Source organism: Pinus tabuliformis, chromosome 7, assembly GCF_031772625.1.
Source record: "Pinus tabuliformis cultivar Carrire ecotype Pingquan chromosome 7, CPIR1, whole genome shotgun sequence".
Taxonomy (NCBI): domain Eukaryota; kingdom Viridiplantae; phylum Streptophyta; class Pinopsida; order Pinales; family Pinaceae; genus Pinus; species Pinus tabuliformis.
In genome coordinates this window covers 836221024-836246439 of record NC_142293.1, presented here as the reverse complement: position 1 = coordinate 836246439, position 25416 = coordinate 836221024, and the positions used below count along the sequence as shown (strand labels likewise).

General features: G+C 37.1%; 1 protein-coding gene across 15 annotated transcripts in view; it reads left to right on the top strand.

Annotated features, from left to right (window-relative positions):
* Positions 1–25416, top strand: part of LOC149250219 (transcription initiation factor TFIID subunit 11-like) — a 67007-nt gene that overhangs the window by 13046 nt on the left and 28545 nt on the right. The gene's annotated exons all lie outside the window — the stretch shown is intronic.

Sequence of the window (25416 nt, the reverse complement as noted above, 5' to 3'; positions counted from 1 at the left end):
TGCGTTCCCAGCGTATGGCTGCGTGTCATTATTATCTGCGTGTAAGATACTCTATGAACTGTGCTTTGACAACAATGTATATAATCCTTTATGAACAACGTATATGATCCTCTATATAAAGGCATCCATTAACTGCGTTTAGGGCTGCTTAGAACAGCGTATAAGTTCATGACTGCGTTCTCCGTTAGGGCATCATGTTAGGGCATCATACTAGGCCGGTGAAATCTAGTGTGAATCTCCTTCTCCAAAAACCCAAGACGTGGAGAGGAGATCACTTGAAGTGAGTTTGTCTTCACCTTACCTCTGATACCATGTAAAGTTTTGTAGATGTTCTATGCTAAGAGCAATTTCACTTTTCTCACAGCAATCATACATGTAGATAAGCAAAATGCAGATAGAACATATAAGCAGATCTTACAGAAGACAAATCAGAAACAAGAAAAATGTATGTGTTCGTTTCGGCGGTCAACAGGATGCTTCAACCAGCAAAGTCTCCTTTGGTCAGCCAGCCCAGCATATGTCACAACAACCCTCCAGGTAGCTCGTACTTTTAGGATGAGAGAGGAAGATGTGAGTTGTGTTGTGTTCAAATTCTCTCCAACTTTTCCTGTATATATATCCATTAATGAGGGTGTGTGACACATCTGTTGGGCATGTGAGCCTACATTACAAAACTGGCTGACCTTGCACATATAATTTATTAAGAATAATAAATTCAAAATATAAGTTCTGCTCATCGGATTAAGACTATTTTTATATGGATTTTACACCTCTCAGAAAGAGGAATCCAACAAAAATATTAGCCTCTTAATCTGAGCATCAGAACATGGAGTTTGGACCTAGTTGTCCAATTTTAACAGTACTCATGTACAACAACTATGTAAAAACAATCAATGAATCCTGGCAATTTGTAGCCATGTTAAGTATTCATGAAATAACTTATGCAAGACACAGTATGAGAAGATTGAGGTAAAGAGGGAAACCTAGTGGGAAAAAAACTTCCCTCAAATTACAATGCATATTGTTAACTATGCAGTTGTTATGAAGAAGGTTGGTGTTGCTTGTCAACCCCATCATGGATCTGTCCTTAGATCTATCCTATATCATCATATGAGAATCCTTTTGTTGTTGGTTGAGCCTCACACTTGCTAACTGTAGCAATGAGAGCTCGTGGAGTACCAAATAATTAAAAACTAGTTCTTTGGGACTTGGTAGTTTCACCCACTAGAGGATTAGTTGACTGTGGAGTATGATGTACCCTCCATAGCATGTGATTTAGATCTATAATGGGCTGCTGATGGACTTCTAAATTAGATCCTAAAATTTTACCAAGAATCTGATCCAAAGAATGTGCAAAATCATCTTGAAGACCTCTGTCAAAAAGAGGTGTTGGAGAAGCTGCTATAGTACGACTAGTGCAAGGTATCAAAGAACGCTTTGATGTAGCCATATGATTAGAGGAAACTAAGTCTAAAATCTATTTATTAGATGGTGAAGCAATACTAGTGAATGCATCATCCACACCATTCTTTGGTGGCTTGTCTTCAGTGCTTTGGTCATTAGATCAATTGTCTTCACCATAAAAGAACCCTCTAGATGGAACCCCTTATTGTAATAGCCGCACTTTGTTCTCTCCTTATTAGATTTTTCTCCCTTTGAAATCTTACTCTCCTTATGAGATCGAGATCTTTCTCCATCTTTATGATCAAGATCCCTTGTTTTCTTCTTGCCTTTGTTGTTATCATCATTTACTATAAGCACATAAAGTGTGGAAGGCTTAAGAACCTCAATGTGTATGAGCTTATTTTGCTCATTTATTAAGGACTCAAAGAAATCATCCAAAGATGTCATCTCCTAATTCTTACCCATGGAGAGTTTAGCAATATGGAAAGAAGAGACAAAGATTACATATTGATGACCTAGTTTAGAAAGCATGAAAAGGATAATTCGTTCCTCCTCCCTATCTATTCCACAATCTTTTCCCCGTGTCATTAGAGTCTTGAACTTGGAGCTCCTGTAGGGTCTCAAAATGATTGGAATATTGAGAAATCAACTCATCTCCAATTGATATCCTCTTAACTCATCTTTCTTGCCAAACAATCCCTCCAATTTTGTCCAACCTTACTTAGGTATTGAGCATGACTCAACATGAAAGAGTAGATCAAGGGATATGGACAAACAAATTATCTATAGGCTTCATCCATCCTATTGAAGTATTTTTATTTCTCAATGACTGATGTAGGCTCAATTTTAGTACCCATTGTAATCTTATAGAGTCCCTTAGTGTAGCAATAAAAGGACCTTTGGCTTTGTTACGAACAAAGTTTGTACTCTACAATAATCTTCAGAACACTTGGTGCACAAAGACATCCATTGAGGATAAGAAATATATGTATTGAATAATGTATAAAAGAATTGATATGAGATGATGATTTGTTTACAACTGAGGGTCCCGTATATATACCTAGGCAGGCACCCTTTAACAAATGATCATGTCCTTAGAGACATGCCTCTTCAATACTAATTACTAGTTAATTAATCATTATTTATGACTATTACTATTTATATTATTTGTATTATTTTATATATATTTTATTCATAACATTGCCTTCCTCTTTAGATAGCTTTGTCCTCAAAGCTTATTGCTCACAAGGCGTATCATTTGTTTCTTTGTCTTTTAATCCTTTTGTAAGTTTTCAAAGTTCTTTGATTTGTCATCTTCGTTGATACATGATGATAGGATCCTCTGAGTGATAAACAAAATTGTCATACTAAGAAGGGATCTGACCATCCTAAATCAATCTTCTATGGAACTTTGCAATTACTTGATAGCTTGGATAAATTGTTATCATTAGACTGGATTATGCTGACATCATTATTCTTCAGAACATAAGCTTGTCGTTTCTGTTCCAAGTGATACAGATACACAAACTGATTGAGATGTCTGTTCTTGTGATTCGGGTGTAGATAAGGAGTTCTTGTGTTCTGATCCCCTTTAGGTACAAAAGTCACTTGGTTAATTATTGGATCTTTACTTCAAATCTCTGTCATTTGAATTGCAACACCAGCGTATGTTTTTACTTCTATTGGTTTGTCATCATCCTGAATTGTTGTATTGACTAGATCAATATTCATTCCTTTTTCTTCAACTTGGACTGTTACGTCTGAAGACTTCGATGCTTCTTTCATGATAAGTTCTTCTAGTTTGTTTTTCAATGATTTTTTATCATTTTCAAGTTTCTTAATTTGTGTCAATAATTTCTCGTTGTGGTCCTTGAGGTGAGTAACTTCTTCGTTTTTGTTTGCGATAATCTTTTCAACTTCCTTCTGCATATTTTGCATTGCCTTCTGGTTTTCTTGAAGAATTACTTTTGAAATATCTTTTATGTCTTCTGGTGTTATTGAATCTGGCTTCAATGTAACATCCTGTAGCGTTATTATTTTTTTCTTGTAGGAGAATGTTAGAAACTTTTTCTTTGCATTTAGGATGAAGAACCCTAGTGTTTCCATCCAAGGTGAACCCAAAATTACATCACCTCGATCGCCCCATAATGATTGAACAAAATTGCGATATAAATGTGTAGTCCCCAATGTTTACTTGTAAATTGGTTATGTCATATTGTTTTGTGTTCCAAAGGTCTAATTTTTCAGTTATGTTGGACTCGGGAATCACCAATTAGTGATTTTAGGGCTTATATAATTTTACCTTCATTGGGCGAGATAGAAATAATGGCATCTTTTCCTGCAAGAGTCCCTTTAATTTTGAATAGCACTGAAACATAGTTATATGAAATTTCTGGAAATCTTCCTTTCTCTTCTGTTTCCGGATTATAATCTATTTTTTTGTCTTCAGTAATTGACTCCTTTTTATATTCTTCAATAATTTCATTACTTGTACACTTTCACTAAGGATTTTATATTTTTTCATAAAGACTCACTTCTTCAAAATATAATGAAGTCCCTTTATAAATATCCTTATAACTTTAGATTTAGCCCTTTATAAACTTTAAAATTTAATAATATATATTAATTTTTTTTTAAATAATCTCCTTAATAACTCCCCACTCTTGTAATTGTAATTTTTTTTCTTTTCTTTATAACCCTTTATATATATTTATAACTTTTCCTTGTCCTTTCTTTTTCCTCAAAAGAAAGATTTTATATTTTATACTATTCATAAAAAAATACCTCAAAAACACATTTCGTATCCTTTGACTTACTCAAGGCACTTTAATGTATACCTTTATGTTTATTTGAATCAATTCAGACCTTGATTTAATATATGGTCTATATAGCCTTGCTTAAATTCAGTTAATATATAAATAATATGAAGGCGTGCAAATTATTTAAATTAGAACCCTTAGAAATAATCTTGTTCAGTGTACGAACGTGACTCTATTTGTACACGGGGCGTAACTGCACAGGCTTTTTGACAAGGGTATGTTGTACGGATGAATAATATGTTGACTGCACAAACCAAAATATGTTGTGTATGACCAATGGGAATAGATCGGGTGGATTGAACAATTGAATATCGCGACTGTAGTCTAGACGAGCGGGGTAGCGGCCAGATCAACTACGGTGGAAGCACAATGAACAAGCGGCTGAAGAAGAATGCGATTGTTTTGAGCACGACGATGTTGTAGACATAAGATGTAGGGTTGCACTGGCGGAGTCCAGATTTGGTCAGTCATAGTGGCCGCTATTGCAGGTCGTTGGTTGGTGTCTGTGCGGCATTGTGTGGTTACACTCCTTTTTTTATATCATTTTTTTTTAAATATAACCTTATATATATATTTAATATATTTTTAATTTTTTTCATATATATATTTATTCTTTTAAATTTTGTTGTTGTTGTTGTTGTATTCTATATATATATTTTTGATAATATATATATATATATATATTTGTTTTGTTTTGTTTTGTTTTTTTTTTAAATGGCCAAAGGCCCAACGATAAATTGGAGAACCTCCAAACTCTGAGTAGACACTTCAATTGCGCCACAACAATGTTGACATAAAGTTGATTGCCAAAGGTTGAATCAGACTGGCTCTGTGCAGCAGTTGAGCAACCATAGGATTAAACAACTCTGATACCAATGTTACGAACAAAGTTCGTACTTTGAAATAGTATTCAAAACACTTGGTATACAGAGATATCCATTGAGGATAAGAAATATATTTATTTTCTAATGTATAAAATAATTGATATGAAATGATGATTTGATTACAACTGAGGGTCCCGTATATATACTTAGGTTGGTACCCTTTAATGAAGGGTCATGTCCTTAGAGACATGCCTCTTCATTACTAATTACTAGTTAATTAATCATTATTTATGACTATTACTATTTATATTATTTGTATTATTTTATATATATTTTATTCATAATAGGCTTCCAGTCAAAGTAATTGAAAAGGTTGAGGATCATTGTGAGTTGGTTCATTCTATGTGGTCTTTTCTAACTTGTAAAATATGCAATAAAATATCAGCTTATTTATGCTTTGATACTGTAAGAAAATTATAAAGGTAGAAAGATTCTCTTATGTTGATAATTACTTGTGATATTCTTATAGTCTTATTATCTTCTCTTTATGTTCTTCTTTAATCTTTGTTTCGTCAAGCATTCATCAAATCAAAACATGAAGATCAACGACAGGAGATGTAGACACTCAGCCAGGGCTAAAACCCCTCTATAGGTGAAAACCTAGTCAAACTCTTCGACTAGTAAATCAAATTGAGATAGACCAAGACCTTAGACCCAAAAGACCTTCCTCCTCCACCAAGTCAGCCTTTCAAGATGATTCAACAAACTCCAATAGTCTCTTCTTGTCCAGCAGCTTCAGCCCAACAACAATCCATAATTTTGACCCCTAGCCACTTTAGAATTTCGGCCCAGTTAACAATATTGCAATTTCGTCTCTTCCAACTACTAGAATAATGCTATTTAGTGTTTAATGCTCATTCTTATTAGCTGTTTCTATTTTTATCTTTTTTAGCAGTTTCTTAGAAGCAACTGGTTGTTTCTATTTCCTAATAGAAACTTGATGTTTCTATTTTTGTAAATATCTCTGTATCTGTATTACTTATTAGTTATTGAGCTTCATTTGCTCATGTAAATCAATTCAATACATTCATTGATTATGGTATTAGAGCTTAGGTATTTTTCGAAATAATTTTTCACTGTTTGAAAAATTTGTACTTCATTTCGAAAACACTCTCGAGTCTGGAATTTTTTGGGTACACTCACCAAGTATTAATTGAGCCACTGCTGTTTTGGTCCGACGCTGTTAATCAACCTATGGGGTTGAGATTTTAAATCTTTGGACGTGAATATTGTCATGGTCGTAGTTTTCTATGTGTAATAAAATCACCATGTGGATATCCTACTTCTACCAAAGATTTGTTTTAAGAAACCTAGGCTCTTTGCTATGGATCATTCATTCGATCGCTGGTTTGCGACTTGATTCCCGCTGCATTTATTACAGCGCGGCAGCCGAATTTCAAGATCTGCGAAGCAAGACCACGACTTTGGTTATTTTCTGCATACAAACGGAGGTAGAGTTCAGGAACTGGCTTCAGAGTTTCATAACTTTGAGTTGGAGCAGATTTATATTCTGAGGCACGCCGAGGGTTCGAGGACACATTTGTAGATCGGACTCGTAAAGCTGGGACGATACTGTGGATGGCTGCGAATATGCAAAGTCTGCGAGAGAATACATTCTGAAGCGCAGATTACCTTACCATACAATACATTTTGGCCTTTACAGCATCGCTTCCCAGACTCCTATGCGGCTGTTCAGAAACTTGCTCGCTGTTCAGAAAGTGCATGATCTCGTCCTGTATGTTAACAAAGGCTACGGGATCTGAACGTTGTGCTGTTTCTTTTCTGAGATGCCCGTTCCGTGATTAATTCCAATAAACGTAGCAAAAGGTGAATTTTTGCTGGGTTCGATCGTTCCGCTGTAAATCGCAGGGAAGCCGTTGTGTTATTTCGGTACAATTTTTTTTTTATGGGTCAAAACTGAAATCAACGTGATTTATTCCGCTGTGACTGTGATTTATTGTGGAGATTTTTGATCTGATGCTGTACTAGAACCGACCAAGGTATTTTTTTTTTGACCAAGGTATTTTACCTGTTTGATTCTCCGAATTTTCTGGGTGCATCGTTTTCCGTGCCTCGATTTTCGAGGCAGCAGATTTAAATTTTGTTTCTAGCATCTATCAGTTTTTTGTCCGGATCAGCCAACATCTGTATTAAAATCCGTGCCAGACTCCTTTATTATTTTCCGTGTCTTGGGAAATGTGTAGATGGCCTTACTAACTAATCTGAGGTTGGAAGGAAATCAACGTTTTAATGGCAACAATTATAACATCTGGAAATAGAGAATGTTGACCATTTTTCAATATAGCCGTCTTGACCAACTCGTTCTGAACAAAGAGCTCCATCCTGGTACAACTGGTACTGATCAAGATAAGTTTGATGATCGAAATCGAGAGGCTGTTATGCTTCTCAAACTCTCTGTAACTGATGATCAGTTACCTCAGATTCCTTCCGGCAAGACAGTTGCCGAAATCTGGCAACATTTGAAGGAATTGCACGAGACATCCGACAAGAGCAAAGCTTTCTTTCTCAAGAATCAGTTGTTCTTCATCATGATGGACGAACATATGTCTTTACAGGAACATCTTAACAAGATTAAAGACATTCGAGATCAGCTCGAAGCCATTGGTTGGACCATGGAGGAAGAAGATATGGTAGTCATCACTCTGAAAAGTCTACCAAAATCTTATGAGCACTTCATAGAAACACTCAACATTACCTCCACTAATGTTGATCTGAAGTTTCCAGAGTTATGCACCAAACTCATGCAAAAGGATCGTTGGAAACAACAATTTGGTAGTGGTGCTTCATCAACCTCCTCATAAAATGCTTTTGCTGCCAAATATCAGTCCTCTCAGTCCTTTCAGCAAAAAGGTTCTTCTCAGCCTTTTGATCTCGCTAGGAAGAAAAATGTGCAGTGTAATTACTGTCACAAGTTCGGCCACATGAAGAAAGATTGCCGACAAAGGATTGCTTCTGAACAGAAGAAACAGGGAGGGCCCCATCAGACAGCGAATGTTGCAGAACATTCCGAGCAGACAAAATCTGCCTTTTACGCCTTTATGGCTAAAAGGTCTTCAGATCATGTCCCATCTTCTGCCTGGTACATTGACTCTGGTGCATCACGCCATTTCTCTCACAGGCGTGACTGGTTTATTGACTTCTCATCTTTCAGTGATTCCGTGGTATTCGGCGGAGGTGAAGAGTACACAGTGGTTGGCAAAGGTACAGTTTAGATCCAGTCTGGTGGGCACACACTCATCTTCCTGAATGTGTACTATGTTCTTGGTATGGAAATTAATCTGCTATCTGTCAGGCAGATTATGAGGAACTCTCCTCGGCTTGATGTAGTGTTCAGTGCGCACAAGTGCTCCATTATCGACAGGGACACTAGTCTTACAGTTGCTGTTGGCCTAGAGGATCATGGTCTATACAGGCTTCTTGGCACTGGAGATTCTCCAGAAGTAGCTCTAGCAATTCATGTTTCTCCTATCAGCACTCTATGGCATCAGCGATATGGGCATCTAAACATGCAGTATCTCTCTCAGCTCTCTCGGGAGGGACTTGTTTTAGGGTTACCTGATATTCAGACTTAGCAGTTGGGAGTATGCGGCGCCTGTCAAGCTAGCAAGTAACATCGGTCTTCATTCAAGGATGGAGAATCTTGGCACGCATCTAAGGTACTCCAGTTAATTCATGCTAATACTTGTGGTCCTATGCATACATCTTCTATTACTGGTTGCAAATATTTTTGCTTATTGTAGATGATTTCAGTAGAAAGATGTGGGTGTATTTTCTAAAATATAAATATGATGTATTTAGTACCTTTCAGAAGTTTAAATCCTTAGTTGAAAAAGAGTCTGGCTGTAATATCAACTCTTAGGACAGATAACGGGGGGGAATTTTGTTCTTCTGCTTTCTCCAACTTCTGTGATACTCATGACATCAAACGTCAGTTAACCACACCTTACACTCCTCAGCAGGACAGTGTTCTCGAACGCCGCACTCGTACGGTTGTTGAAATGGCTCGTTCCTGTTACAACACAGGAATGTTCCAAACAAATTCTGGGCTGAAGCAGTATTTACTGTTGTCTATCTTCTTAAGCGATCACCTACTCAGGCTGTTAAGGGGAAGACTCCCGAAGAGGTTTGGTCTGACCGTAAGCCTAAGATCAGTAACCTAAAAGTATTTGTCTCAGTTGCATATGTTTGGATTCCAGCTGCTAAACGCTCTAAGTTGGATTCCAAAAGCCAGAAACTCATGATGACAGGGTACAGTGATCATCACAAGGCCTATAGGTTGATAGATATAGCCTCTGGTCGTCTTAGTGTCAGTCATGATGTAGTATTTGATGAAGACAGAGGATTATTTCAGTCTCCTCCTTCTGAGCAGTGTTCTGAGGATCAGTCTCATAGTGTTCTTCTTCCGGTAGGTCCACTTGATGGGAGGGATGATGCAGCATCAGTATTTGATGATGCACTACCTGAGCTTCCTCCGGAAAATAACCCTCCTCTTGTTGCTCCTATTGTTCTTGAGCCTTCTTCATCTCCTCCTGATATTGGTTCCTCTACTCTCCAGCCTAAATGGTGGGCTAAAACTATTGGTGATCTTTGGGATAATGAGCTCCTTGAAGGTAGAACTTCTAGAAATAAGAGCAAACAACAGTCTACAGTAAATTTTGCTCTTATGGCTAACCTGCACAGTATTTTTGAGCCTCAAACCTATTCAGAGGCTAAGGGTACACCTGAGTGGGAACAGGCTATGGAAGCTGAATTCTAGAGTCTTCAGAAGAATCACACTTGGACCCTTTCTGATCTTCCTGCAGGGAAAAAGCCCATTAGCTGCAAATGGGTGTATAAAGTGAAATACAAAGCAGACGGAACCCTAGACAAGTATAACGCTGGCTTTGTAGCTCAAGGGTTCTCACAGAAGGAAGGCATTGACTACGAGGAGACCTTTGCTCCTACAGCCAAGATGAGTACCATACGGCTTGTCCTTGCCTTAGCAGCTCAGTTCAATTGGAAAGTCCATCAAATGGATGTAAAGAGTGCTTTTCTGAATGGTGACTTACAGGAAGAAGTCTACATGACGCAGCCTCCAGGATTCAAGGTTGCCGGTCAAGAGCAGAAAGTATGTAGATTGGTCAAAGCACTTTATGGTCTGAAACAAGCTCCTTGGGCTTGGTACATGAAAATTGATCGATACCTCATAGATCATGGTTTTCAGCGGAGTCCATCTGATGCAAAATTGTATATCAAGCATATTGGTGATGATATTCTATTTGTGGTTGTCTATGTGGATGACCTTATCATTACTGGTAGCTCAACACATTTGATCCATGGGATTAAACAGGATTTGTGCAACACTTTTGATATGACAGATTTAGGACTTCTTCATTACTGTTTGGGGGTTGAAGTCTGGAAGACTGAGAACAACATCTTTCTATCTCAGTCCAAGTATGCCAGAAATCTTGTGGACAGATTCAGAATGCAGGATTGCAAACCTACCACGACTCCTATGGAACCAGGGCTCAAACTTTCAGCTCAGTCATCCTCACCCCTTGTGGATGAAACTTTATTCAGGCAATTAGTGGGCAGCCTCATCTACCTTACTGCCACTAGACCTGACATCAGTTTTGCAGTGAGCTACATTTCCCGCTTCATGTCAGCTCCTAAGGCTGATCATTGGATAGCAGCGAAGCGTGTGCTGCGTTATGTGCGTGGCACTCCTGATTATGGACTTCTGTACACTCGAAGTTCCGATCCTATACTCAGTGGTTACACAGATTCTGACTGGGCCGGTTCGGTTGATGACCGTAAATCTACAGCTGGGTATGTGTTTAGTCTAGGATCCGGTGCTGTCACCTGGACTAGTAAGAAGCAGCAGGCAGTGGCTCTCTCCTCAACAGAAGCAGAGTATCGGGGAGCAGTTAAGGCATCTTGTGAGGCAGTTTGGCTTCGACGTATGCTTGCAGATATGCATGTTTTCCAGACAGGTCCTACTCCCTTGTTCTGTGATAATCAGGGAGTGCTCAAACTTGCCAAGAATCCAGTCTTTCATGAACGAACAAAGCATGTAGAAACCCATTGTCACTACATTCGCCAGCTTGTTGAAGACGGATCTGTTCAGTTGCGATATGTTCCCACAACGGAGCAGCCCATTGACATCTTCACTAAGCCCCTGGGTCCTGATAAGTTTGTAAAATTCAGAGGGTCTATCGGTGTTGTAAATAGATTGAGCATTTAAGGAGGGTATTACAATAATGCTATTTAGTGTTTAATGGTCATTCTTATTAGCTGTTTCTATTTTTATCTTTTTAGCAGTTTCTTAGAAGACACTGGTTGAAATAGAAACTTGATGTTTCTATTTCCGTAAATATCTCTGTATCTGTATTACTTATTGAGCTTCATTTGCTCATGTAAATCAATTCAATACATTCATTGATTACCAACAACCCAACAACTTCACGAGAGAGAAAATTCGACTTTTTATGCTTGACAAAGACTTCCTTCTCCTTCACTAGGGTTTGCTTCCTCTTCCTTGAATTTCACACCCTTTTTTTGTCTCTAGCAACTGCAGATCAAACTTGTTGTGAATGTGTTACAAATGAGTCGAGTTGTTGCCCTTTTATAGTGATTTCTGCCTCTCTAATTAGGCCGACTTGTCCAGGGGGAGGCCAATTTGGTTGAGGAGGCCTAAATGACCTATTTTACATAAAAATAAATTTCTTTCTTGATTGACAAAGCCCAAGAAGGGTCTTTTATATATTGACAAGAACAAGGACTCTTGATATAAACCCTAGAAGCCTACAATGGAGGCTTTGACCTAGAAATCATTGACCCAAGCATGAAACCCATGCTTTAATAAGTCAATTTCTTCTATAATAAAATTTCTTTTTCTTTCTTTTGACAAATACGTTTCAAATACAATTATGAAGAACGACACTAGTTACATTTTTTAACACTCCCTCTTAACTAGGGAGGTATTCATAATTGCATATATATAGAGGTACATGGAAGATCTCAAAATGATATTCTCTATGAAGAGTTCATAGCACACATAGTGCTACATATTAGATACCTGACCAGGGTACTTTAATCAGGTGGGACTAAGGTGTACTCAATTTTTTTAGCCATTCTAGGTACCATCAATGTTTTAAGCTCTAACACCAACCCTGGGATCTAGGTGCGTATCCAAGGTTGAAGCTCCATGATTAACGCCACCCTCCCTACTTCAGGATCTAGACATCAACACAAAGGCCGTCCAAATGTCCTCCCAAGCATCAAACACTCAGTCCCAAATGCTTACATCTCTCCTTATAAACTAAATCATATATATTCACTAGTACAAGTAAACACAAACCTTTGGGGCCTTCAATCATCCTGATGCTACATATATCATCATCAAGTTATCCAAATATAATTTGTCAAAAAATTTCTTCTTTCACTTTTTCGTTAGCACCAAATACAACTTCACTTCTTCTCAAATCTTTGTTTTCAAATCCATTTGTAGTACTTTCATTCATTCTTCGTTTTCATGCTTTCTTTAAGGTATTTATTATGACTGTCATAATATGCCCCCCTCTTAACTGGGGAGATACACCTTTTCTTCTATCCAAGCTCCCTCTCAACTTTAGGGAGATCAACAACTTCATGACATTGGAGAATCGTCATCTTTTTAAGGCTTCATTTCTGTCTCATGGCATTGAGGTCATTTTGATCATCATCATTCTTATAGCTTCCTTCATCATGCTTATCATTATTATCATCTAATACCTTCAAAATTTTGAAGATTATGTACCTACAAAACTTTAATAGAAAGTACAACCAAAGACAAATAGAAGCATGAAGTTAACTATATCAAAATCATGTTATTACAATGGAAACATCAAAACATTCAATTTTTAGACATCAAATACCTAAACCTAGTTAGGTTCATATTCAACAAGGGTCACATCTTTTATATTTTATACTTCAACAACTTGCTAGGGTTTTGTCACAAACCCTAGACTCCATCATCAAGACTTAAAGCAACTCAATCTAGATATTGATTCAATCATAGCACTATACACCTAGGTTTTCAGTATTCTTTCCTAGAATTCATAACAGATTCTACTAGGGTTGTATTATAGACCCTAGATTTCAACAATCAGGTAATCATATTCGTATATACATATCTAGGATTTCATTATCATGTACTAGCATCAATATCTACTAGGTAAACCCAAGATACAAATATCAATACATCAAAGTTATATATACAACAATTTTGACCAGGCTAGGGTTTCGATCATATAGACGAATATGCACTCAAAGTTTCATTCTTAGGATCTTACTTTAGTTATTACAAAGGTTTTGATCATAAACCCTAAAAATCTAGGGTTTCATTATATAACCTAGACATTAACAGTTAACTCTAAAGGACTAGGGTTTTTACCATAACATTATCAAAACCCTAAACATCAAAATGATAGTATTTCATTATATGTTCTATACTTTATCAACAACTCCTAAGTAGACTAGGGTTTCATTATTAACAAACATACCCTTAGCATCAAGAGGCTCGGGTTTTATAGTGAACCCTAAAGGTTAGGGTTTCACAAAAATGAACAAGAAACAATATTACGAGGGTAGATTCAATTTAATGATTAATCACCTTAACAAAAATCTTTAAGATTCAACCTCAAGATGTCAGTAATATAAAGCAAATTTCAAAAGAAGAATGATTAGACCTTTTGTATAAAGAAAACCTTGCAACAAATCTTGTAGTCTATGACATACCTTGAGTTGTTCTTTAACAAACCTTGTAGGACATCAATTCTTGAAGGGCTTCCTTTGCAACATAACTTCTTTCATGACTCAAGTCTTTCCTTTGAAGTCTCCTCCACAACCTTTGTGTATTCTGCAAGCTTTCCTACTAAGGAAAATTATAAAGAAAAGGTTATTAGTATACAATACAAACAAATTTTGATGTGAGGAGGAAACCAAACATAAAAGAGGAAACAAGGAACAAGATACTTATCTTTTGGTAAAATGGTGGAGGCTCCCTCTTAATCCCAATCCTTTTGAGGGATACCTACAACCTTTTAAAATAATTCAAAAAGTTCTAAAAATATATATTAGATGTATAAACTCTAGAAATCAAAACATATTACAAAACTTAAAATAGTAGACTAAGAAGGATATGTAAGAGAAGACTTGATAGTACAAGTCTTTGACTTCAGATTCTTCAGCCTTGTTCTTCTTAGGTGGAGCTTCATCGACAACATTTGCATGTTCTCTTTCTCTTTTCTTATTCCTTGGATTCTCAGGACATTGAATTTTTGTAGTGTCCCATCTTATGACAATTGTAGCATTCAATCTTTGATAGATCAACCTTATTCTTTGGTCCTTTGAACTTCTTGTATGTTCCTTTCTTGTGATGAGCAGAGTAGGCATTTGAAGTGTTGTTTTCTTCATCCTCCTTTTTGTCACTTACTAATAATATGTGGACTTCTTCTTGATTGCATGCATTACACATTTGTTCAAAGGTTGGAGTATCTTTCCAACTACTAATTCTTGATGCAAAAGAGCTTCAAGATTTTGGTAGACCTAGTAGAGTAGCAACCATGAGTTCCTTTTCTGGTACAACTTTATCTATAGCTTGGAGTTCATCTCTTATTCTAGAGATTCTTACAAAACATGATGAAACAATATCATCTTTAGTCATCTTTATTATTCTTCATTCTTGAGACTAGTTATTTGACCACTGTTCTTGATGGTGAACAACCTGGTGAGGGCCTCGTACATTTCTTGAGCGGAATCTATATTGGATATGTATGGAATTAGATTGTCATTCACTCCATCTACTATTAGATTCATGGCCAAGATGTCGATTTCCTTGAAATTCTCCTTTTCTGCATCATATGTAGGTTTCTTAACTTTTCCTTGAACGAGATCCAAATCTCTATGCTTAGTGAGAATAAGATTTATCCTCTTCTTTCATGCCCTATAGTTGGAGGCTCCTTCTAGCTTGTTTTTTGTCTTCATTAGGTTGACATAGTCTTTATAGATAGTAGGGTTTTCTTCTTAAATGATCCTTTCCTTTATGGCCTTCTCTTGTTCCTTCTTAACCCTTCTTTTAATTGACCTTCAAGCTGTCTTTTTTCTTCCTTCTTCACCTTAGCTCTGATACCACGTTAGAAAATCAGGAAGGAAAAAAGATTCTCTTATGTTGATAATTACTTGTGATATTCTTATAGTCTTACTATCTTCTCTTTATGTTCTTTTTTTGTCTTTGTTTCTTCAAGCAATCATCAAATCAAAACATGAAGATTAACGACACCAGATGTAGGCACTCAGACAGGGCTAAAACCCCACGATAGGGGAAAACCCAGTCAAACTCTTCCACTAATAAATCAGATTGAGATAGACCAAGACCTTAGACTCAAAATACCTTCCTCCTCCACCAAGTCAACCTTCTAAGATGGTTCAACAAACTCCAGTAGTCTCTTCTTTTCCAGCAGCTTCAACCCAACAACAATCCATAATTTCAACCCCCAACCACTTTAGAATTTTGGCCGAGCTACAATGCTGCAATTTCGGCCCTTCCAACAACCCAACAACTTTGCATGTGTGAGACAAGGAGACTGAAAAAATTGACTTCTTATGCTTGAAAAAGACTTCCTTCTCCTTCGCTAGGTTTTCCTTCCTCTTCCTTGAATTTCACACCCTTTTTCTGTCTCCAACAATTGCATATCAAACTTGTTGTGAATGTGTTCCAAATGAGTCGAGTTGCTGCCCTTTTATAGTGGTTTCTGCCCCTCTAATTAGGGCGACTTGGTGGAGGCCTAAATGACCTATTTTACATAAAAATATTTATTTTTCTTGATTGAGGTCTTTTACATATTGACAAGGACAAGGACTCTTGATATAATCCCTAGAACCTACAATGGAGGCTTTTACCTAAAAATCATTGACCCAAGCATAAAACCCACGCTTTAATTAGTATGAAGACCGACACTTTCAAATACATTTCAAATACAAGTATGAAGACCGACACTAGTTACATTTTTCAATAGATACCATGTTGGATTTTAAGCACAACCATATGATCTAAGTGTGAAAAAATACTAGACTAGCTACATGAAGAACAAGAAAGAAGAGAGAATATAACTATTGAGAAATTGACTAATGAATGAAGGAGACAATTTGAATATATTATATTTTAACATGAATACAATATATAGACTCTCCAAGAGGAAGAACCAATTCAAATTGGGTTAGGGTTCCATGTGTGTGCACTCAATATAACTCAAAGGCACTTTCTCTAGTTGGCAAATAAGTCAATTATGGTGGGATACTCTAAGTTAACAAATATCCTAAAATGGAGTGAATTGGAGGTAAGTAGACTTAGAAATCAGTTAGAACTAATTAATAACTCTCACATGTAGAAACCTAACTTGTTAAACTCAATTAAACTCCAAAATAAGAGTAAAAGTCAACTAACAAAGGGAGGAAAGAGAAAAATGGTGGCTAATTGCTAAAAATTAGGAGGGAGGTGCGTACTCACTTTGGAAGGCCTATGCACGAGGTAGTATCAATCAATGGAGTGGAATTGTCCATGGTATCCTCTAGCTAGTGTCTAGTCAGCACCACATGTCATCCTAGGTGGCACCCTTGCTAACAATAGACCTTCTAAAAATAGAAAACCCTAAAAATAGAAAATTGGTCAAATGATAGGGAATGTCTAGTAATGAATGAAATGTAGTCATATGTGCCCCTAATAATGTGTGAAGAAGGTCTAATGATGGCCAAAGTGTAGGTCTTGATGAACTACTGAGTGCAATGTACCCTAAGAAGACTTTCTTCCAAACATCCCAATTCCCTGTATTGTATCCAAGGATAAAATCATATGGGAGCATCAAGATGGGTGGTCTTAGAACAATGTAGCTACCTTGTATTGTAACAACGATAAACTATGCTTCTAACACTACCTTGTGTAACGGTTTGTATTGTAACAATTTTGTGAACTATACTCTGAGCACAACCTTGTGTAATGGGTGCTCCTTATGGTTTGTCATTGCTATTGCTAAATGACAGTGCTTTGATTGGGGCCTATTATGGCACCTTTGTGACTTTAATGAATTTCACAACTGCACCCACGTAAATTCTCCTATTGCAATTGGTGTTCCATACTCTTGAAACACGATTAATTGTTTATGTCATGACATCACTTGATTCAATGGGTGCTACATGTAGCATCATTCAATGAAGTGATCATCTGCTTCCTTGTCCACTTCATTGTATCTTAGTACATAAAAATAATATTGTTGGCAAACACAAGTTGCACATGGCTAATGTCACAAGAATCATTATGTATGAACTTAGTGTTAGAACACAACTAAACCAAATAAAATTGTAATTGGTCTCTTCTATGGAAAAATATAACAAATTTATGACTTCTATTTGGTCCCTAATAGTGATACAATATTCCTTAGAACACTTCAAACTTAGCGATATCATGCACCATTTTGGGTTTAATATCTAAAATTTAGACACACGAAGATCATAAAATGCACCTCTTCTATGGTTATGAACTTTTGACATTGAAGTTGATAACAAAAGATTTAGAAACCCACATATGATTATAAAGAACTAGGAAATAGACGAGTCCATACGAAATTCTTATTTGTGGGTTGTGTTGCCTCTTGTGTTTCAAATTGCAAGAGTAATGACTAGTGAACATTGAGTGCTCTTATACAATTCCTGTCTCAAAATGAAAAGCAAATATGAACCCAACTTAAGAGTAGCATAAGTGTATTCATTTTTAGGTGCAAATTAACTTTAAGTGAATCAGGAAACTAGCTTTTATTGATGGTACTTACCAACCATTCACTCAAATTTTAGCTATAGGCAATTGATGCTACCCCTATTTGTAATTTGACACTAATGTGATGTTGGCATAATTGCATGGTTTAAGTATAAATGGTCATAAGTTTCTCATACATTTTTCAAGGTACATAGTCACTTGATTCAAATCTAATACAAAGCCCTATGCCTTAAGTGTCAAATCTATTGAAAATAGTAGTGAGAAAGGTTCATTGATTTGTGCCTTAATCAAAGGGACCACAACGAGTTTCTCCCTAGCATGCTTGAGTTCCCTATAAGTTAGGACAAGTTCCTAAAATTTAGGATTCGTTCCTAAAAGTTAGGACGAGTTATGAAGTAGTTAACTAATGTGCAAAAGTGGAAGGCCGAGTTTATTGTCTTGTATTGTGAGTTAATTTGGGAAAATGAAAAGTGATTGAATCTCAAGTTCTAGAATTGAGATGAGACGAGTTGCATGAGTTAGTTCAACTCAGTTAACTCATCAATCACAAAATCAACTCCTAAAATATAATTTGTTAGATTTAGCCATTCAAATTGCTTATAAGGAGGAATGAAGGCACAATGATATTCATTCTTGAGCACGAGTTTTGTGTGTGACCTTGCAAGAGAGCGAGTCAAGCAGGAGGCTTGTGTGAGTTGATAGAGGGAAGAATTGCCTTGGGAATGCGCTAGGAAAAAGGAGGAAATTTCTAAGAAATAGGAGTTCCTCATGCGCTAGGAAATAGGAGGCTATTTCTAGAATTTGCGCAAGGATTTCGGGCTCATTCAGGAAAGGCAAGAAGGAAAGTAGATCAGGGGTTTTGCAAAGTGTTTCAAGCTTAGTTCAAGCACGGAAATCATTGTATTCTCTATTGAGGCAAATATTTTTTGTAAGAGATCTATTGCTCATTCTTCTATCAATAAAATTCTCAAGCAAACAAAGGGTTTTCCCAGTTGGGTTCCCTAGGAAAATTGTGTTGTTGAATTGTGTGATTATGTATTTATTTCTGTTCCTATTCCATTGCAAAATAAGTAAAGAAATTCTGTGTCTATATGAAAAGAATTTCGTGGATTTTTTACATGGTAGCAAAGTTGTGAACAAAATCAACTAGCACATAGATTTCAGATTTGAGAGATGGCCACAACAGGGTTGAGAGATTAGGATAGACTTGATGGTGCCTCGAACTTTGGTGTTTGGAAAGTCCGAATGTCATTCTTGTTGGACGAGTTTGGACTGAAGGATTATGCAAAGAAAGGTGTTGCAAAACCTTCAAATCCAAACTAGTTATGACAGTTCCAAAGGGAGATGGCCAAAGCCAAGAGGATGATCCTAGATGGAGTCCGAGATCATATAGTTCTGCATGTTTCTGGTAAGGATACCGCAAAGGAAATGTGGGATGTCATTGTGAAGCTATACCAGGATCCATCTGAGAATCGTAAAATGATTCTCAAGGAGAAGTTGAGGGTCACCAAGATGCAAAAGGGTGAGAACGTAACTTCCTATCTCACTAGAGTTCAAAACGTTCATGATGAGCTAGTAGCTGTAGGAGAGAAACCAAAAGACAGTGAACTGGTGCGAGTTGCTATAAATAGGTTTACCAAGGAGTGGGATACTTTTGTTCAAGGGATTACTGGATGAGATAAACTGCCAGATTGGGAACGCCTGTGGAGTGATTTCACTCAGGAGGAGCTCAGACTCAGTCTTGTCGAGAGCAGCAGTGGCAAGGGGTCAAAGGTTGAGAAGGAAGAGGAGAATTTTGCTCTTGCAGGTAAGGCCAAGGGCAAGAAGGACCAAGGAGAGGCCGAGTCCAGTCAAAAGGGCAAGAAGAAGGATCTAAGCAAGATCAAGTGCTTCCATTGCCATGAGTTTGGACACTATGCCACTAAGTGTCCTAAGCGGAAGAAGGAGTCCAGTAAGGATCATGTTGCTGCATTAACGGAGGTAGATGCATTTTCTGCCCAGTTTGAGAAAGATTTCTCATTGATTGCTTGCATGGAAAGCTCAGTAGATAGCAATATATGGTATATTAATTCAAGAGCATCCTTCGACATGACCGGGAACAAGAAGATTTTCAACCAACTGAAGGAGAAGGACATGAAGTTTCAGATTGAGCTTGAAGATGATGGTCAATATGCAGCAAGAGTAGTTGGTATTGTCAGTTTTCAGAAGGATTTAGGTAATCCTCTTCATCTTAGAGATGCTCTCTATGTTCCATTGTTGAGGCAAAATCTTGTCTCGGTAGCTACCCTTGAGGACAAGGGATATGATATCATCTTCAGCAGAGGTAAGGTGTACCTCCAACACTTAGCTTCTAGATGTAAGAATTAGATAGGTGTGAGGGGTGAAGAATCTCTACAAGTTGCAGGTAGAGACAGGTGTGACTTTGAGCAACAAGGCAGGAGAGTTTGAAAGTGGCGTTTTAATGAGAGTGGGATAGAGATCTCAAGATGGAGCCTCAACTAGTATCTTAGTTTGAATCTAAGCTAGTTGGTAGTTGGGATGACCAATAGGATGATGATGAGCATAGACCAAGGCGAGTGGAGGCATCCACTCAGTAAGAGACTCCCAATATAGGGAGAGTTCGAGCCAAGTGGGCAGAGGATTTGGTTAAGGGAGATTATAAGAGAGTTGAGTCTTCCAGTATCACTTCCAGCCAAAGGAAGTAGCCACAAAGTTACACAAGGTACATGACACTTATGACTGAAGTGATGGACTTGCAGAACATGGTGGGAAAGAACAAGTCTTTAGATCAGGTTCCGTTGAAGAAAGCATGGAAGTCTTCTAATCAAAGGGAGCAACTACAACAACGGAGAACGTGGTAGTATTGGAGATAGATCTAGGTGGACGAGGGTCTTCCAGAAGCACCTTCCTCACTAAGAGGGAGTGTTGAAAATAATAGTAATAAAGGTTCCTTGATTTGTGCTTTACTCAAAGGGACCACAACGAGTTTCTCCTTAGCATGCTCGAGTTCCCTATAAGTTAGGACAGATTTCTAAAATTTAGGATTCATTCCTAAAAATTAGGACGAGTTATGAAGCAGTGAACCAATGTGCAAAAGTGGAAGGTCGAATTTATTGTCTTTTAGTGTGAGTTAATTTGGGAAAAGGACAAGTGATTGAATCTCAAGTTCTAGAATTCAGATGAGACAAGTTGCATGAGTTAGTTCAACTCAGTTAACTCATCAATCACAAAATCAATTCCTAAAATATAGTTTGCTAGATTTAGCCATTCAAATTGCTTATAAGGAGGAACAAAGGCACAATTATATTCATTCTTGAGCACGAGTTTTGTGTGTGAGCTTATGAGAGAGCGAGTCAAGCAGGAGGCTTGTGTGAGTTGATAGAGGGAATAATTGCCTTGGGAATGCGCTAGGTGTTATCACTTTGTAATTTAATAAGGATGGGAAATAATTGCAGAGGTAACCACAAAACCACTTGGAAGCTGGGATCTAGCCCTGCCAACTTAAGAGAGGGATCTCCCTTTCAGATTTAGATTTGTTTATATTGAGATATTAGGCTAGTTATGAAAGTTCAGAGTTTGGTTTTCGAATTGGTTTGGTTGGAACAACAAGGAAAGGCCATTGGGCAATGGAGTCAGAAGGGTTTAAGATGATCCAATGCAAAAATAATCAAGCTTAAGTGCAACAGGGCAAGGTAGGCATACTACTAGATCCTTGTAGTTTATGAGATGGAGAAGGAAGAACAAATTAGGATTCACTTTAAATATAGAGCAATTAAGAATTCTATATTTAAACTTCAGAAGAAAACATTGATTTTGCTTTAAGCCAAAACAGAGTGTTTTGAAACAAATTCTGAACCTAATTTTCTTAAAGACAAAACAGATCTGAATACATATGAAAAAATAGAGAGAAAAACCGAATTACAGTAAGAAGCACTTCACCACATAGATATGACACAAGAATCCTGAAACAACTTGCTTGTATTAATGCAAATGGCCACTAAATCAAGTGATCGACTTTACACTAATGGTAGTCTTTCTCAATCCGAGTCCCAACATCTGTAACTTCAATTGATGAAGTATTTATACAAATTCTTCACAAAATATTTTGATAGAAAATATCAAGATTCATTACAAATATCTGAAAACTGTATTACAAAAATAGGACTAAACTACAAGACATTCAAAACTAATGAATCTACTTGGTACTATCTTTGAGGATTGCTGGTGATAAGGAACAACAATTCGAATTTGATAGAAACTCTTATTTGATGAGGTGGCATCCAAGTCACTAACTGTCCATGAGATTTTTCCTCCCGAAATTCTGAAAAATGGAGTCTAGTGATCCCTTTGTACATCCCAAACCATAATAGCTGTTAGAAAACTGAGAGAGGTTTTTGTAAATGATGATGTTAGCAACAAAAACCTCTTTTAGTTTTTGAAAATTCATTTCCACCTGCTCGGAAATTGCATTTGAAAACACTGACTAAAAACAGGAAAATTCGGGAAAATATGCCTGCAAAGCTTCATCCGAATCTCCCAAACCATAATAGCTATTAGAAAACTAAGGGAGGCTTTTGTACATGAGGATGTTAGAAACAAAAACCTCTTTTAGTTTTTGAAAATTCGTTCTTAGTTGTTTTTAAACCGTGTTTTAAATTACTGTGCTTTATAGGGAAAAAACATCGTTTTAACTGACCATGAAACGAACATATGACGTGGAGGTGGGAGATAATGTGGAGGCACATGGTTGGCGGAAATAGTTGATGTGTTAGTGTGGAAGGAAGGCGTAGGAGTAGAGACGTGGCGGGGAAATGACGTGACGAGGGTAAATAGACGTTCGCGGGAGATGGGCGGTTTTCAGAGGGGGGTAGGAGTGGTAAATGGTTTTAGGCGGGCAGGGGGTGTGAAACACATGAGGGGTGGCCATGTTGCATAAGAGGGGAAAGGGGAAACAACTTTTCGGACCCCCCCACAGTTAACTGTCGGAGGGGCTGTGGGGGGGGGTCCGAATTTGATCACTCACCGTTGATCCGGGCTGGTTGAATCATGGCTGTTGCTTCTTGCACACCAGTTATTACAATATTTACAATTCAATTAATCATAAGCATGATCAATTGCCTTAAGGCGCACTTAGACTAGCATGCCTTTTTATTATTTCCTAAGTCAGTAAATCACGATTAAAGAATGTGATTACTGCTAATTTTTTTATGGAAATAATTTCAGAAATGAATCATTATTTAAATTTTACATCCCTCAAACCCAAATAATCAGGTAAAACAATAACTCATCCTATAAAATTTATAGGACCCTAACAATGGCTCCAATGGGGATGGCATCCTCCCTATGAGGTGCCAAGAACACCGTAGACTAGTAGCCTGATCCATTGGGCTGATCCCAAATCTGCAACCTGTTCTGCCATAAAATCTCTGCGACTGAAAAAATCTCAAACTGAAATCAAAACCATTATGCAAACTGAAATTTGAAATATACATTGAACTAAAAGTTGTACTGCTATCTGAAACTGAAACTGACAATAATTCTTGAAAAAGATGCTTAGAGTATTGAGCTTATTTGCACACAACTACCTATCCTATACTGCTGAAAATCATGTTGAATCAAATAATACAAAAATGCCAATGAAGCCAATCAAGTAGCTGTTGAAATAAGTGGACTTCTTGACTGCTTGTTAGCAAAATCAAAAGGACAACTTGACTATTGGTCCAAAAAATCAAAGCTGTAATGTGTAATGGCAACTGCTGATGGATTCGGTCCTTATAGTGAAAAAATGGTTGAACACTTAAGCTGAAAAGAACCTCCATGTAGTTTGCCACAGGATCAATAAAGACATGATTAATTAGTTTACCTTTCAGGCCTTCAATGACCGGTTGAGCATGGATGATTTTTTCAGTTGTATCCCCAAGGTTAAATCTTGATTTCAATTGTACAGTTTCAGTGTTGTGCTCGAAAACAAAACTTTCATCAATCTGCAAATCAAAAGGCAGTACAATCTCCTCTTGTTTTGGAGAAGGAAGATTTTCTAAGAACTGTTTAGGATCTTGGAAACTATATGATTGAATCTGAAAATGCAAAAGTTCAATACCCTTCTTAAATCTTTCAGCGATTAACTCAAGAAAACAAATTTTACCTTTAGGAGAAATTTTGCTCGTTTTCAAACAATGAAACACGACCGTTGAAAAAACTTCATCAATTTGAAAATCTGCTAACGTATCCCTGAATTCTTTTAAAACTTCACCATATATAGGGTTTACCACATACCTTGTCATGTTGCTTAGCAAGAAATTTGATCAATATGCAGTGGAGTCACCATGAGTTTTCTGCAAATCTGGATTCTTTAATAGTGGAGTCACCCTGAAAACTTTGAAGCTCTGGATACTTGAAACATGGAGTTGCCAGGTGAAAAAAAATTCAACCTTCTTGTGTCTGATCACTGTCCACCATCAGTAATCAGATTTGGTACTTGATACTCTTTCTTGAGGAAGATTAAACAGTTCTTCCCCAGTATGGTCGCCACTATGTTATCACTTTGTAATTTAATAAGGCTGGGAAATAATTACAGAGGTAACCACAAAACCGCTTGGAAGCTGGGATCTAGCCCTGCCAGCTTCAGAGAGGGATCTCTCTTTCAGATTTAGATTTGTTTATATTGAGATATTAGGCTAGTTATGAAAGTTTAGAGTTTGGTTTTTGAATTGGTTTGGTTGGAACAGCAAGGGAAGGCCATTGGGCAATGGATTCAGAAGGGTTTAAGATGGTCCAATGCAGAAATAATCAAGCTTAAGTGCAATAGGGCAAGGTAGGCATACTACTGGATCCTTGTAGTTTATGAGATGGAGAAGGAAGAACAGATTAGGATTCACTTTAAATATAGAGCAATTAAGAATTCTATATTTAAACTTCAGAAGAAAACATTGATTTTGCTTTAAGCCAGAACATAATGTTTTGAAACAAATTCTGAACCTAATTTTCTTAAAGACAAAACAGATCTGAATACATATGAAAAAACAGAGAGAAAAACTGAATTACAGTAAGAAGCACTTCACCACATAGATATGACACAAGAATCTTGAAACATCTTGCTTGTATTAATGCAAATGACCACTAAATCAAGTGATCAACTTTACACTAATGGTAGTCTTTCTCAATCCAAGTCCCAACATCTATTACTTCAATTGATGAAGTATTTATACAAATTCTTCACAAAATATCTTGATAGAAAATATCAAGATTCATTACAAATATCTGAAAATTGTATTACAAAAATAGGACTAAACTATAGGACATTCAAAACTAATGAATCTACTTGGCACTATCTTTGAGGATTGCTGGTGATAAGGAACAACAATTCGAATTTGATAGAAACTCTTATTTGATGAGGTGGCATCCAAGTCACTAACTGTCCATGAGCTTTTTCCTCCCGAAATTCTGAAAAATAGGGTCTAGTGATCCCTTTGTATATCCCAAACCATAATAGATGTTAGAA